Source organism: Quercus robur, chromosome 11 (genome assembly GCF_932294415.1).
Source record: "Quercus robur chromosome 11, dhQueRobu3.1, whole genome shotgun sequence".
Lineage (NCBI taxonomy): Eukaryota > Viridiplantae > Streptophyta > Magnoliopsida > Fagales > Fagaceae > Quercus > Quercus robur.
Window position 1 is genome coordinate 37,923,226 of NC_065544.1, and position 12,216 is coordinate 37,935,441.

Below are 12,216 nucleotides of genomic sequence, written 5' to 3' on the forward strand. Positions count from 1 at the left end.
GGGGGTTTTTTGTAATGTTCAGGCTGTCTTACTTGTATTTAATGTGGCAGAGGTTAGGTAAGAACCCCATCATTAATGCAAAGGCAAAGATCTTTAACCTTCTTGCATGTTCTAGAAGTTTCCCGTGGTTGCAGGAATCTCCTGAAAATCACACGTGGATTATCCATGCACCATACCTCAGGTAAGTTGGCATCTTACCTTTTCCACAGGTACTAATTTCCTATACCACTCATATTTTCCGTAATACTTAAGATGACCCAGCTTTCTTCCTTTCATGGTTTATTACCCATTGAGTATTTCTTTCAATACATAGGCTTGGCCCAATTCTTTTCTCGTGTCCCAATTACTTCTTGGGCTTAAGGCCCAAGTTGTGACTATTCCACTCCCCACAGTTTGTGTAATGATTTAAATGATTGCCCAAGTATTTTTAGACTGTTAGATACCCTTTGGCAAACGACACATCTGTTGGTGAATAGATATATCTTTATATTTAGAGTTATAGTCTTACCCAAGAGTCACAACTCTCTACCGAATCAATACAACTTCTATGAAGCAACGCTATCTAGCAAGTAAGATTTTTGTATGTATGAAGGTGCACCATATTACCGAATATATACAAAAAAAAAAAAAAAAAACAAAAACAAAAAAACAAAAAAACAAAAAAAATCTCTCTCTCTCTTGGGAAGTGGGTGGGCAATTTGGGCTAGTCACTATGTGGGTCGAGCAGTGATAGGGTTTGGAGGCACCACAACACGACGGCAAGACAAAAAAGTAAATAATGATAGTGTGGTGAGTAACAGTGGTGCCACTCCCCCCAGTTTGTGTAATGATTTAAATGATTGCCCAAGTATTTTTAGACTACTAGATAACCTTTGGCAAAGGACACATCTGTTGATGAATAGATATATCTTTATGTTTAGAGTTATAGTCTTACCCAAGAGTCACAACTCTCTACCGAATCAATACAACTTCTATGAAGTAACGCTATCTAGCAAGTAAGATTTTTGTATGTGTGAAGGTGCACCATATTACCAAATAAATACAAAAAAATTTCTCTCTCTCTTGGGAAGTGGGTGGGCAATTTGGGCTGGTCATTATGTGGGTCAAGCAGGGATAGGATTTGGAGGCACCACGGCATGACAGCGAGACAAAAAAGTAAATAATGATGGTGTATTGAATAACAGTGGTGCGACGAGGAAGTAAATGCTAGTGGTGCTGGGTTTGGGTGAATGCCACCAATGGCATTGGTCTAATTAAGATTGACAATGGGTTGAAGGCCAACGGTGGCACCGGTCTTGGGTTGAAGGGTTTTTTTTTTTTTTGGTTGAGATTTTGTTGCTTTTGTTGGGTGAAAAAAAAAAATACATAAAAAGAGTTATTTGATTTTCTTAATATATTGTATTGTAAAATGAAAGTTTGGATATAGGATATGTTGTAAAATTATTATGTAAAGTAGGAAAAAAAAACCTTTTTGATGATCTAAAATGGATAAATTTTAGACAAGCAAATGTGAATGTTCTAATTGTAGATACTAGATAGTACTCACCACCCATCACAAAGCTACACAACTTAAGAACTTTTTCTTTTATTTTGTTTCCAGTAAAAAGTCGTTTGTTTCTACTCATACCTTGAAGGCTGCATTTAAATTACTATCTTAACATCATCCAGTTGTTCACATGATATTATATTTGGTGTGATTGTTACAAGGTGATATTACAAGTATTTATCCTCTTGTAAGAAGTTATTTGGTATCAAATGATATCATGTCAGTGGTATCAAAATTCAATAAGTGTGAGACATATTATCAGAGTTCAGGTGAAGCTACCAAGATCAGTAGCAAGAGCAGAGGAGAAGTCAACAATACAAAGGATCAAAGCACTGAACATAGAGATGTTGATTCCATAACAGAGCATAAATGGCAGATCAATGTAAGAGAAGAACAATGCACATACAACTTGTAGTTTAATGTGTATAGGTATTTACTTAAGTGTTAGTACGTGAGAGAGTTAGTTAGTCTTGTGGCTTGCACGTGTGATGGTTTGTTAGTTCTGGTAGTTTGTTAGTTTTGTGTTCACACATGTACAGATCAGTATATATATAGTTTGTGTAATCAATTCAATTCAATTAATAAAATACAGATTTTCAATTCTTGATTTCGTGATATGGTATCAGAGCAAATTCCCAAATTCCTGTAGGGTTTTGCATTTTTTTTTCTCAAATTTTCCTGAGAAAATCTTTCTCTGTTCTTGAGAAAATTTAGTTCTTAGGGAATCTTATTCTTCATTCTCGCCATCTATGGCTTCTGCTACGATTGCAAATGGTTCTACAGATGCTTCCATATCTGTGAATCCATCTTCTTCATCTTCACAAGAATCTCCAATGGAAGACCCTCTATTCTTGCATCACGCAGAGAATCCAAGCTTAGTTCTTGTCACACAGCCATTAATAGGTGGTGAAAATTACTCAGCTTGGGCTCGTGCAGTAAGAAAAGCCTTACTCACCAAGAATAAGTTAGGGTTCATTGATGGGACTTTGACTCTCTCATCACCATTGGTATCAACTCCTTCGAATGTGCAGGCCTGGATAAGATGTGATAACATGGTCGGGACATGGCTAACCAATTCAGTCTCACCAAAGCTCCAAGCAAGCATCATTTATGAAGATACTGCCTTCGAAATTAGGAATGACTTGAAGAATCGCTTTGCCCAAACAAATGGACCTAGAGTTTTCAATCTTCAAAAGGACATAGCAGAGCTTCATCAAGGAGAAATGTCTATCACTGACTTCTTCACTCAGTTGAAGGTATTTTGGGATCAATTACAGAACCTTAGTCCGTTTCCTTCTTGCACTTGTGGTAAATGTATTTGCAATATTAACAAGAGGCTTACTGATCTGCAAGTAAGAGAGTCTGTCATGAAATTTTTAATGGGATTGAATGATTCTTTCTCCCAAGTTCGATCTCAAGTCTTGCTTATAGACCCTATTCCATCTCTTAGCAAAGTTTACTCCTTGCTAATTCAAGAAGAGACACAAAGATCAGTACCTAACACATCTTTTGCTAAGGTTGATTCCACTGCTTTGGCTGCTAAGTTGTCCAATGAACATCTTGGTTCATTTCTTGGTAGTGTTGCTGGCAAAGGAAAGGAGAGACCAACTTGCACACATTGTGGCAAAACTAGTCACACAGTGGAGAAATGCTATAAAAAGCATGGTTTTCCACCAGGTTTTAAGTTCAAGAATAAGCCATTTATGGCTCATCAAGTATCTTCAGATGCATCACCCATTGTTGCTTCACCAATGCATCATCAGACTGTTTTTACTCCGGAACAGTATCAACAGCTTTTTGCTCTATTTGGAGCTTCTACTTCATCCATTATACCCTCTACTCCAGTCAAAGAAGCTTCAATGGCCAATCTAGCATCATCTTCTACACCTGCCAGTGCTCCAATGTCAGGTATTGACCTCTCTCACAGTATTTTCTCTGCACAAGTAGTAAATAGAAGAGTTTATGATAAGTGGACATGGGTTTTGGATACTGGAGCTACTGACCACTTTGTTTGTTCAGTTGATCTATTAACTTCAATTACTGCTACTATACAGTCTTTGGTTCACTTGCCTAATGGGGAATCAGCTCAAGTCATTCATATAGGCACTGTTGTTCTTTCCCCTTCACTCACCCTCACTAATGTTCTTTGTGTTCCCTCATTTAGCTTTAATCTGCTCTCTGTTAGTACACTCACCTTATCCCAGCCTTATTGCCTTGTTTTCCTTTCCACTTATTGTTTTATCCAGGACCTTTTACCTTGGAAAACGATTGGGGTAGGCAAGGCTGTTGATGGGCTGTACTTGCTGCAGTGTGATAGTCTCCAACACATTCCTCACTCTTCACTTGTTGATTACCTAAGCAATCACAAGTTCAATGCTTCTTTTCTTCCTTTTTCTGCAACCACTACTGCAAGTTCTGCATCTTCCTTTCTTTGGCATGCAAGACTAGGACATCCTTCAGATATGAAGCTTAAAGCTTTAGGTTCCAATATTCCTTCTTTACAATCCTTTTGTAATAAGACTTGTCAAGTTTGTCCTATGGCCAAGCTTAAAAGATTACCTTTTCCTTTCAATAATAAAATATGTGCTTGTCCTTTTGATTTAGTTCATATGGATGTTTGGGGGCCTTATTCTATTCCTACTTTGGATGGTTACAAATATTTTTTGACCATTGTGGATGATGCTACCCGAGCCACTTGGCTTTTTCTAATGAAATCCAAATCTGATGTTAGGCCCCTCTTTCAATCCTTTTATACTATGGTTGCTACACAATTTAGTCAAAATATTAAATCCATTAGGACTGACAATGCCAAAGAATTTGCCATGTCTGATTTTCTTAGTTCCCATGGCATTATCCATCAAACTAGCTGTGTTTATACTCCACAACAAAACTCTATTGTGGAGAGAAAACACCAGCACTTACTTTCCATTGCCAGGGCATTACAGATTCAATCTCAAGTTCCTTTGCAATTTTGGGGTGATTGTTTTTTGACTGCTGCCTATCTCATCAATAGACTTCCTTCCCCCTTGTTAAATGACAAAACACCCTTTGAGCCTCTATTTCATAAGCCTCCTAAGTATGCTCATCTCAAAGTCTTTGGCTGCCTGTGTTTTGCCTTTACTATTGCTCATCATAGAAGCAAATTCTCACCAAGGGCAAGAAAATGTATTTTCCTTGGCTACCCATGTAATGTCAAAGGTTATAAACTCTATGATCTTGCCACTCATGTTGTTTTTGTCTCTAGGGATGTTGTTTTTTATGAGTCTATTTTTCCTTATGTTCATTCTTCTAATGACTCTATTCCTTTCACTTCATTACCTTTGCCATGTGTTTCTCCTGTTTCTCACTTACATGATGATCCACCTTTGTTCAACTCCAACACTCCTGCCCTCACTCCTCATTCTATTATTCAAGTGCATCATACTATTGATGATGACCTTCTTAATGAAGTTCCAGAAGCATCCCTTGATCCAATTGCAGCTCCTATCCCTCTTAGAAGGTCCACTAGATCTGTTACAAGACCTTCCTATTTACAGGACTTCCATTGCAATTATGTTACTTTTGTCCAGCCTTTATCTTCTTCCCAATTAGGTACTTCTCATCCCCTTTCTTCTCATGTCTCATATCACCATCTTTCTCCCTCATATAAGACCTTTTGCTGTGCCATTTCCTCTCTTGTTGAACCTCAATTTTACTATCAAGCCGTGTCTGATCCCCAATGGCAAGCTGCCATGGCTACTGAAATAGCAGCTCTTGAAGCTAATAATACCTGGACATTGGCATCCTTGCCTGCTGGTAAGAGATCCATTGGCTGCAAATGGGTCTACAAAATCAAGTATAAAGCTGATGGCTCTATTGAGAGATATAAAGCCAGATTAGTGGCTAAGGGTTTCACACAAAAGGAGGGCATTGAATACTTTGAAACCTTTTCTCCCGTGGCTAAAATGGTGTCTGTCAAGGTTGTTCTTGCTATTGCTGCCATTAAGGGTTGGTTTCTTAGCCAATTGGATGTAAATAATGCATTTCTTCATGGTGACTTGGATGAAGAAGTGTATATGGCTCTTCCACAGGGGTTTCACAGCCAGGGGGAGGTTGTTTGTAAGCTCAATAAGTCCATTTATGGCCTCAAGCAAGCTTCTAGGCAATGGTTTGCCAAATTCTCAAGCACCTTGATTCAGCTTGGTTTCATCCAATCCAAAGCTGACTACTCTTTGTTTACCAGAAGGCATGATGACATTTTCATGATTCTTTTGGTTTATGTAGATGATGTTTTGATAGCTTGCAATGACAAGGCTGAAGTGGACAAATTTAAAGTCATGCTAGATGATAAGTTCAAGCTTAAAGATTTGGGTGATTTGAAATATTTCCTTGGTTTGGAGATTGCAAGATCAGACAAAGGAATTGCTCTTTGTCAAAGGAAATACACCCTTGAACTACTCAATGATGCTGGACTGCTTGGTTGTAAGTGTGCTAAAACTCCCATGGAGCACAACTTAAAGCTGAGCAAGTTTGAAGGAGAAGAACTTAAAGATCCCAGTCATTATAGAAGGCTTGTGGGCAGGCTCTTGTACTTAACAATCACAAGACCTGACATCACATTTGCTGTCCATAAACTCAGTTAGTTTATGTCCAAGCCAAGAAGACCACATCTGAATGCAGCACATAGAGTGTTGCAGTATTTGAAAGGTGAACCAGGCAAAGGACTCATGTTTTCTTCTAGCACAGACTTGCACCTAAAAGGATTTGCTGATGCAGATTGGGTTGCATGTCCTGACACTAGGAGATCAGTGACTGGCTATAGCATCTTCATTGGTGATTCTTTAGTGTCTTGGAAGTCCAAGAAGCAATCCACAGTATCAAGATCCTCAGCTGAGGCTGAGTACAGATCCATGGCAGTAGCAACATGTGAGATAGTGTGGATTATGTACTTTCTCAAGGACATTGGAGTGAATCATGAAAAGGAGGCTCTGCTATTCTGTGACAGTCAAGCTGCATTGCATATTGGCTCCAATCCAGTCTTCCATGAGAGGACAAAGCATATAGAAATAGACTGTCATGTGGTTAGGGATAGGTGTTAGAGAAGGTGATTAAGCTGAATCATGTTAGATCAAACTGTCAGTTAGCTAACCTGCTCATTAAAGCTTTGAATTACAATCAATTTTCAACTCTTACTTGTAAAATGGGAATGCTTAATATACATACCCCTGCTGCTCTTGAGGGGGAGTATCAAAGTTCAGGTGAAGCTACCAAGATCAGTAGCAAGAGCAGAGGAGAAGTCAACAATACAAAGGATTAGAGCACTGAACATAGAGATGTTGATTTTATAACAGAGCATAAACGGCAGATCAATGTAAGAGAAAAACAATGCACATACGACTTGTAGTTTAATGTGTATAGGTATTTGCTTAAGTGTTAGTACGTGAAAGAGTTAGTTAGTCTTGTGGCTTGCACGTGTGATGGTTTGTTAGTTCCGGTAGTTTGTTAGTTTTGTGTTCACACCTGTACAGATCAGTATATATATAGTTTGTGTAATCAATTCAATTCAATTAATAAAATACATATTTTCAATTCTAGATTTCGTGATACATATCAGTAAAAAATAACTACTCCACTAACATATAAAAAATATATATTAATAAATAATTATTTTTATACACATATCTCTCATTTATTGAGTTTTGATATAGATAACTAGATATTATTTTATACAAAATACGTATTCCTTCCATGGTACTGTGTTCCACACTTGTCAGATCTGCCTCCATGTGAAATGGGGAATGGGACATAGAGTACATAATAGATATTTTCGACCGTTACCCATGTAACCACGTGTAAACAGGACATAGAATAAAATTCACATAAAGATTCATGACCATTAAATATAAAAAGCCCTGGGCTCCACACCACTAAAAGTGAAAGGTCACAAGCCCACGATGGTTGAACCCTAGTCATGCCAACAACCACGAAAAAAAAGAATCAAGTGAGCCACACGAGACCCTTTCACAGTTTCATGGGTCACAATCATCATTACACTAGTAAAGCGGGCCAAAGAATTACATAGCCCATGTTCTGAGACAAAAGCTTCAGAAAAATGTTATTGGACCACTGAGTACTGAAGAGTTACTTATAAGCAAAACTTAGTATAATAATGTCATTTATAGGGCATTCAGCCTGACATGAAAAATAAAAAGGAAAATGTGGAGCCATGGCCCAGACCCAAACATATTTTGGGACCAAAATTGTATGAAACTTTCCAAGTTGTCACTGTCTAAACAAACCGCGGTATTGGCTGCATTACTATTTGGCTATTTGCTATTACCCAAAATTTTCCATGATAAAAACAAAACGTTCTGCTTCTGCAAGCTAAGAGGGGCAGCCTCTTCCGACCGGATCATAAATTCATAATTAATGCTTTTTCATTGGAGCCATGACAGAATTAGCCATGGAGGTTTGAAGTAGCAATTGGAGCTCAATTGCAAATCGGAGACTTGGAGTAGAGAAAGGACTTGAACAGTGAGGGTTTTATAAGTACATAGATAGTACTAGGCTTGGAGGGTTTTATAAGTACTATGTGCTAAAATTATCTATTCTAGTTAATTGTTTTCGACAGTGAGGTCACAAAGAAGTTTTGTGTGGGATTATAATTGTGTTTTTACATGCTTATGTTAATTGGTTAATCACTTGCATATTGGACTAATTGCTAGATTATCCTAAAAATAACTAAGCCATAATCAGGGTTAAAATTTAGTAATACTTGCTAATTAGTTCGTTGCCTAATTTTCTCAATTCTCAAATATTATTAGCTATCACATAAGAACAGTAGCAGTACTATTTTGTTATATCTTTCTTTTTGTTTATTTCCATATCTCCTTTATTTAGTTATTTCTCTAAGAACAATATGAACTATAATTCAAATCTTAAGGGTTTTATTTTTCTATAATTCGATTTTTAAAAATAAAAGGGGAGGGGGATTTGAACTATGATCCTCTTCCTAAAAGAAACCAAACATTGTCATTAAGTTAGAGTAAATCTACTTTCTCAAAAAAGTTAGAGTAAATCTAGCTAAGACTTATCATTTTTTTGTTTTGTTGAGAAAAAGACTTATAATCTTTAGTCAATGGATTTTTATCTAAAATCTTTGATATGATATTAATAGGTGTCAATTTATTTGTGGGAAAAACCAATGGATCTATAGAGCTTTAATTGGAAAACTCTCAACATTTTGAGTGTTGACAAATTACAGTACTTTAATTTTCTGAATACTTTAGTCAGTTTTTTTTTTTTTTTTTTTTTTTAATTTAAACCTATGACGTCTGCTTCTGTTGATTGTGCTCATTATCACTAGATTAAGGCACCAATCATTTTTTTGTGTAGGTGAGGATTGAAATCTAAATCTTTTATTCAACCATCAGACTTTACCAATTGAGTTAATTAAAACCTACTAGTCAGTTTTTTTTTTTTTTTTTTTTTTGGGAAGGTAAGATAAGAAGAAGATGGCAAGATGTGATGGTTCCCTCTCTAGTACATAAGAAAGTCTAGCTAGCAAGAGTATAGGTAGTAAAATTAGTTTGTCTAAAACAAGAGAAAATGATCAAGTAAGAACATGAGGTATTTTAAATTAACCCATTTTATAATTTAGATTAGATATTATAATTCTAAAATTGTATAGAGTACTATAATATTTAAAACGCAAAAATCCAAAACTAACCCTCTAACTTTCAGCCTTTTTCATTTCAGTTTTCTAACTTTCAATTTTGTCATTTTAGTCCTCTAACTTTCAATTGTTGTCAATTCGGTATTATGTTAACCATTTGTTAATTGTCTTCGTTAAATGAGCAAAAGGACGCCGTTTTGGCTTTTTTTTCGTAATTAAAAGAAATTAAAAAAACTGTTATTAAAAAAAAAAAAACATTTAGGGGAACGATGTTGTTCCCCTTACTTGAAATCAAAACACAAATCGTGAAAGTTTCCCATAGCCTTAAACTGCGAATTTTGGGGGAAGAAGGAAGAGGGGACGTCTGGGTCGGCAACAGTATGAAGTCTCTATCAATATCTTGCTTACAAGTTTTGATGTACAACACCTTCACAATTCCTACCTAATCATCCACAACCGCTTCTCCTCTAACAAACTGATATCCAACCATTACCTCTATACATACCTATATACACCTCAGTGTCTCATCCATACAAACACTACACTAGAAGCTTTTTTTGACTGGGAAAATGGCTAAAGTCTTATCTCTGTTCAATTTTCTTTTCCTTGGATTTCTTGGCTTAATTTCTTTTCCAGCTAAAGCTACCATAAAGAAGTACCAATTTGATGTGAGAAAATTTAGGGTTGTGAGAAACTTTACACGATTTATGTTTTGATTTCAGGTAAGGGGAATGACGTCATTCCCCTATTTTTATTTTTTTTTTATTTTAATAACAGTTTTTTAATTTCTTTTAATTACAAAATTTTAAATAAATAAATAAATAAATAAGAGCCAAAACGGCATCGTTTTGCTCATTTAACGAAGACAGTTAACAGAATACCGAATTGATAACAATTGAAAGTTAAATGACTGAAATGACAAAACTAAAAGTTAAAGGACTAAAATGAAAAAGGCTGAAAGTTAAAGAGTCAATTTTGGATTTTTGTCTATTTAAAATGTTAGTGGATAATATGATATTAAATTATGTACACTATTTGCAGGGAAGCTAGAGATAGCGAGTTAGTGATGCTTTGATATCAAAGTCAAGTTCGTTGATTTCCCGGAAAGTCATTGATACTTTCATTTTTGTCATCACCAAGTTAAATATCTTAAGTAGATAAGAATACCTCAAAAGGCACTTTATATATTGTTATTCTTTTCTTTTCTTTTTTCTTTTTTTTTTAGAAACAAACACACACACATACACAGGGAGAGGGAAAAAGGTTCTAACACAAAAGTACACCACAACTCCACTCAAAAGTCATGATAACTTTTAAGGGAGGGTGGGACAAGTTATACTACACACAACACACTCTCTTAAGCAATATGGGACAATTACCCATTCTTTTTTTTTAGAAACAAACACACACACATACACAGGGGAGAGAGAAAGGAGTTATTGTTATTCAATCAAGTATGTTAAAATACATCATATAAAAAAAAAGTATGTTAAAATATATAAATATAATATAATATGTTACATATTTCTATTTCTTTTGTCTTGATTATTTTGAGGGTAAGAAAATTTGTGTAGTATCTCCAAAAGTTACCTCAAATATAAAACGTTATTTCAAACAAATAATTAATCACAAAGTTTAGTACAAAATTTTTTGAGGTGGGTTATAAATCTACCTAAATTAGGCCAAAGGCCTTGTAGCTGAATTGGCACCTTCCCATGCATAAAGTGCTTGGGGGTCTAGGGGGGAAAGGGTTCGAGCTGCGGGATTAGCAGCATGTTGTAATTATCTCTCTCAAAAAAAAAAAAATCTGCCTAAATTAGTTGATTTGACCATATAGATATATATATATATATATATATATATTATTACAAGTATTTATCCTCTTATGAAAATGTATTTGGTATCAAATGATACCATGTCAGTGGTATCAAAGTCCAACAAGTATGAGACACGTCAGTAAAAAATAACCATCCCATTAACAAATGAAAGATATGTGTTAATGAATAGTTATTTTTATACATATATCTCTTATCTATATATATATATATATATATAACCGAAACTTTTGAAACTCTTACAATTTTCCACATCATCATTTTAATTTAAAAAAATTTTAATTTTTAAAACTAAATAGTGAGAGAGTCCTAACAGGAATCTCTTTTATATATATATATACAAGAGACAAAATCTTTGAAAACCCTAAAGCAATCTCCTCTGTCCGTCTCCACTAAGAGAGAAAACCCTAAACTTCAATTTCTTTGGTACACTTGCTATTGCTTTTTCTCTTTTCTGTGAATTAGTTTTTTTTGCTTTTGTTTTGTATGGAGTAGTACTTTACAATATATAGTATAACTACAAGTATTGTAATAAGTTTGCTAACTTTTTGTGTGGTTCAAAGATGCTATATTCTATATTATTTTAGATTATATAACCTTAAGTTTTACCTTATGGAGACATATGTAGAAGTTTTCAATTCCTTTTATGTGGATATTTTCTCACAGCTGTGGAGTAAGGTATATGCACTATATGTTATCTTATGTTTTCTCTTATGGTATCATGCTTCTTTGTTTATTAATTAAAGATTATGTTGGAAGCCTATATTATTTGCACCTTCAAAGTGTTCGACAATGTTTGAACCAAATTTTTCATCAATTAGGAAGAATTGGATAAAAAAAACTTAGAAAAGCTTTCCATCCTTACTGAAATTGTCTCGCAATAATGACTTTTTGTTTTGTTTTGTTTTTATAATTTGTAGGTTCTGAATGTTTTGATTTTTAATTTTATTGTCTTTTGAAAGTTTGACCATCTAAATTTTTGGGTTCAATTTTTTGCAATATTTGAAACAATTTAGCAAATTTCAACTGTTATAACTATGGATTATTCTCTTAAATGTAACTTATCTTTCTCTTATATTTCTCTATTTGGTAGTCATATATATTTTGTTTTGTTTCAATAATTTCTAAGCAGTGCCAGTAAATTTTCTGATTTTTTTCCCCTTTTGAACGTTTTAACATCA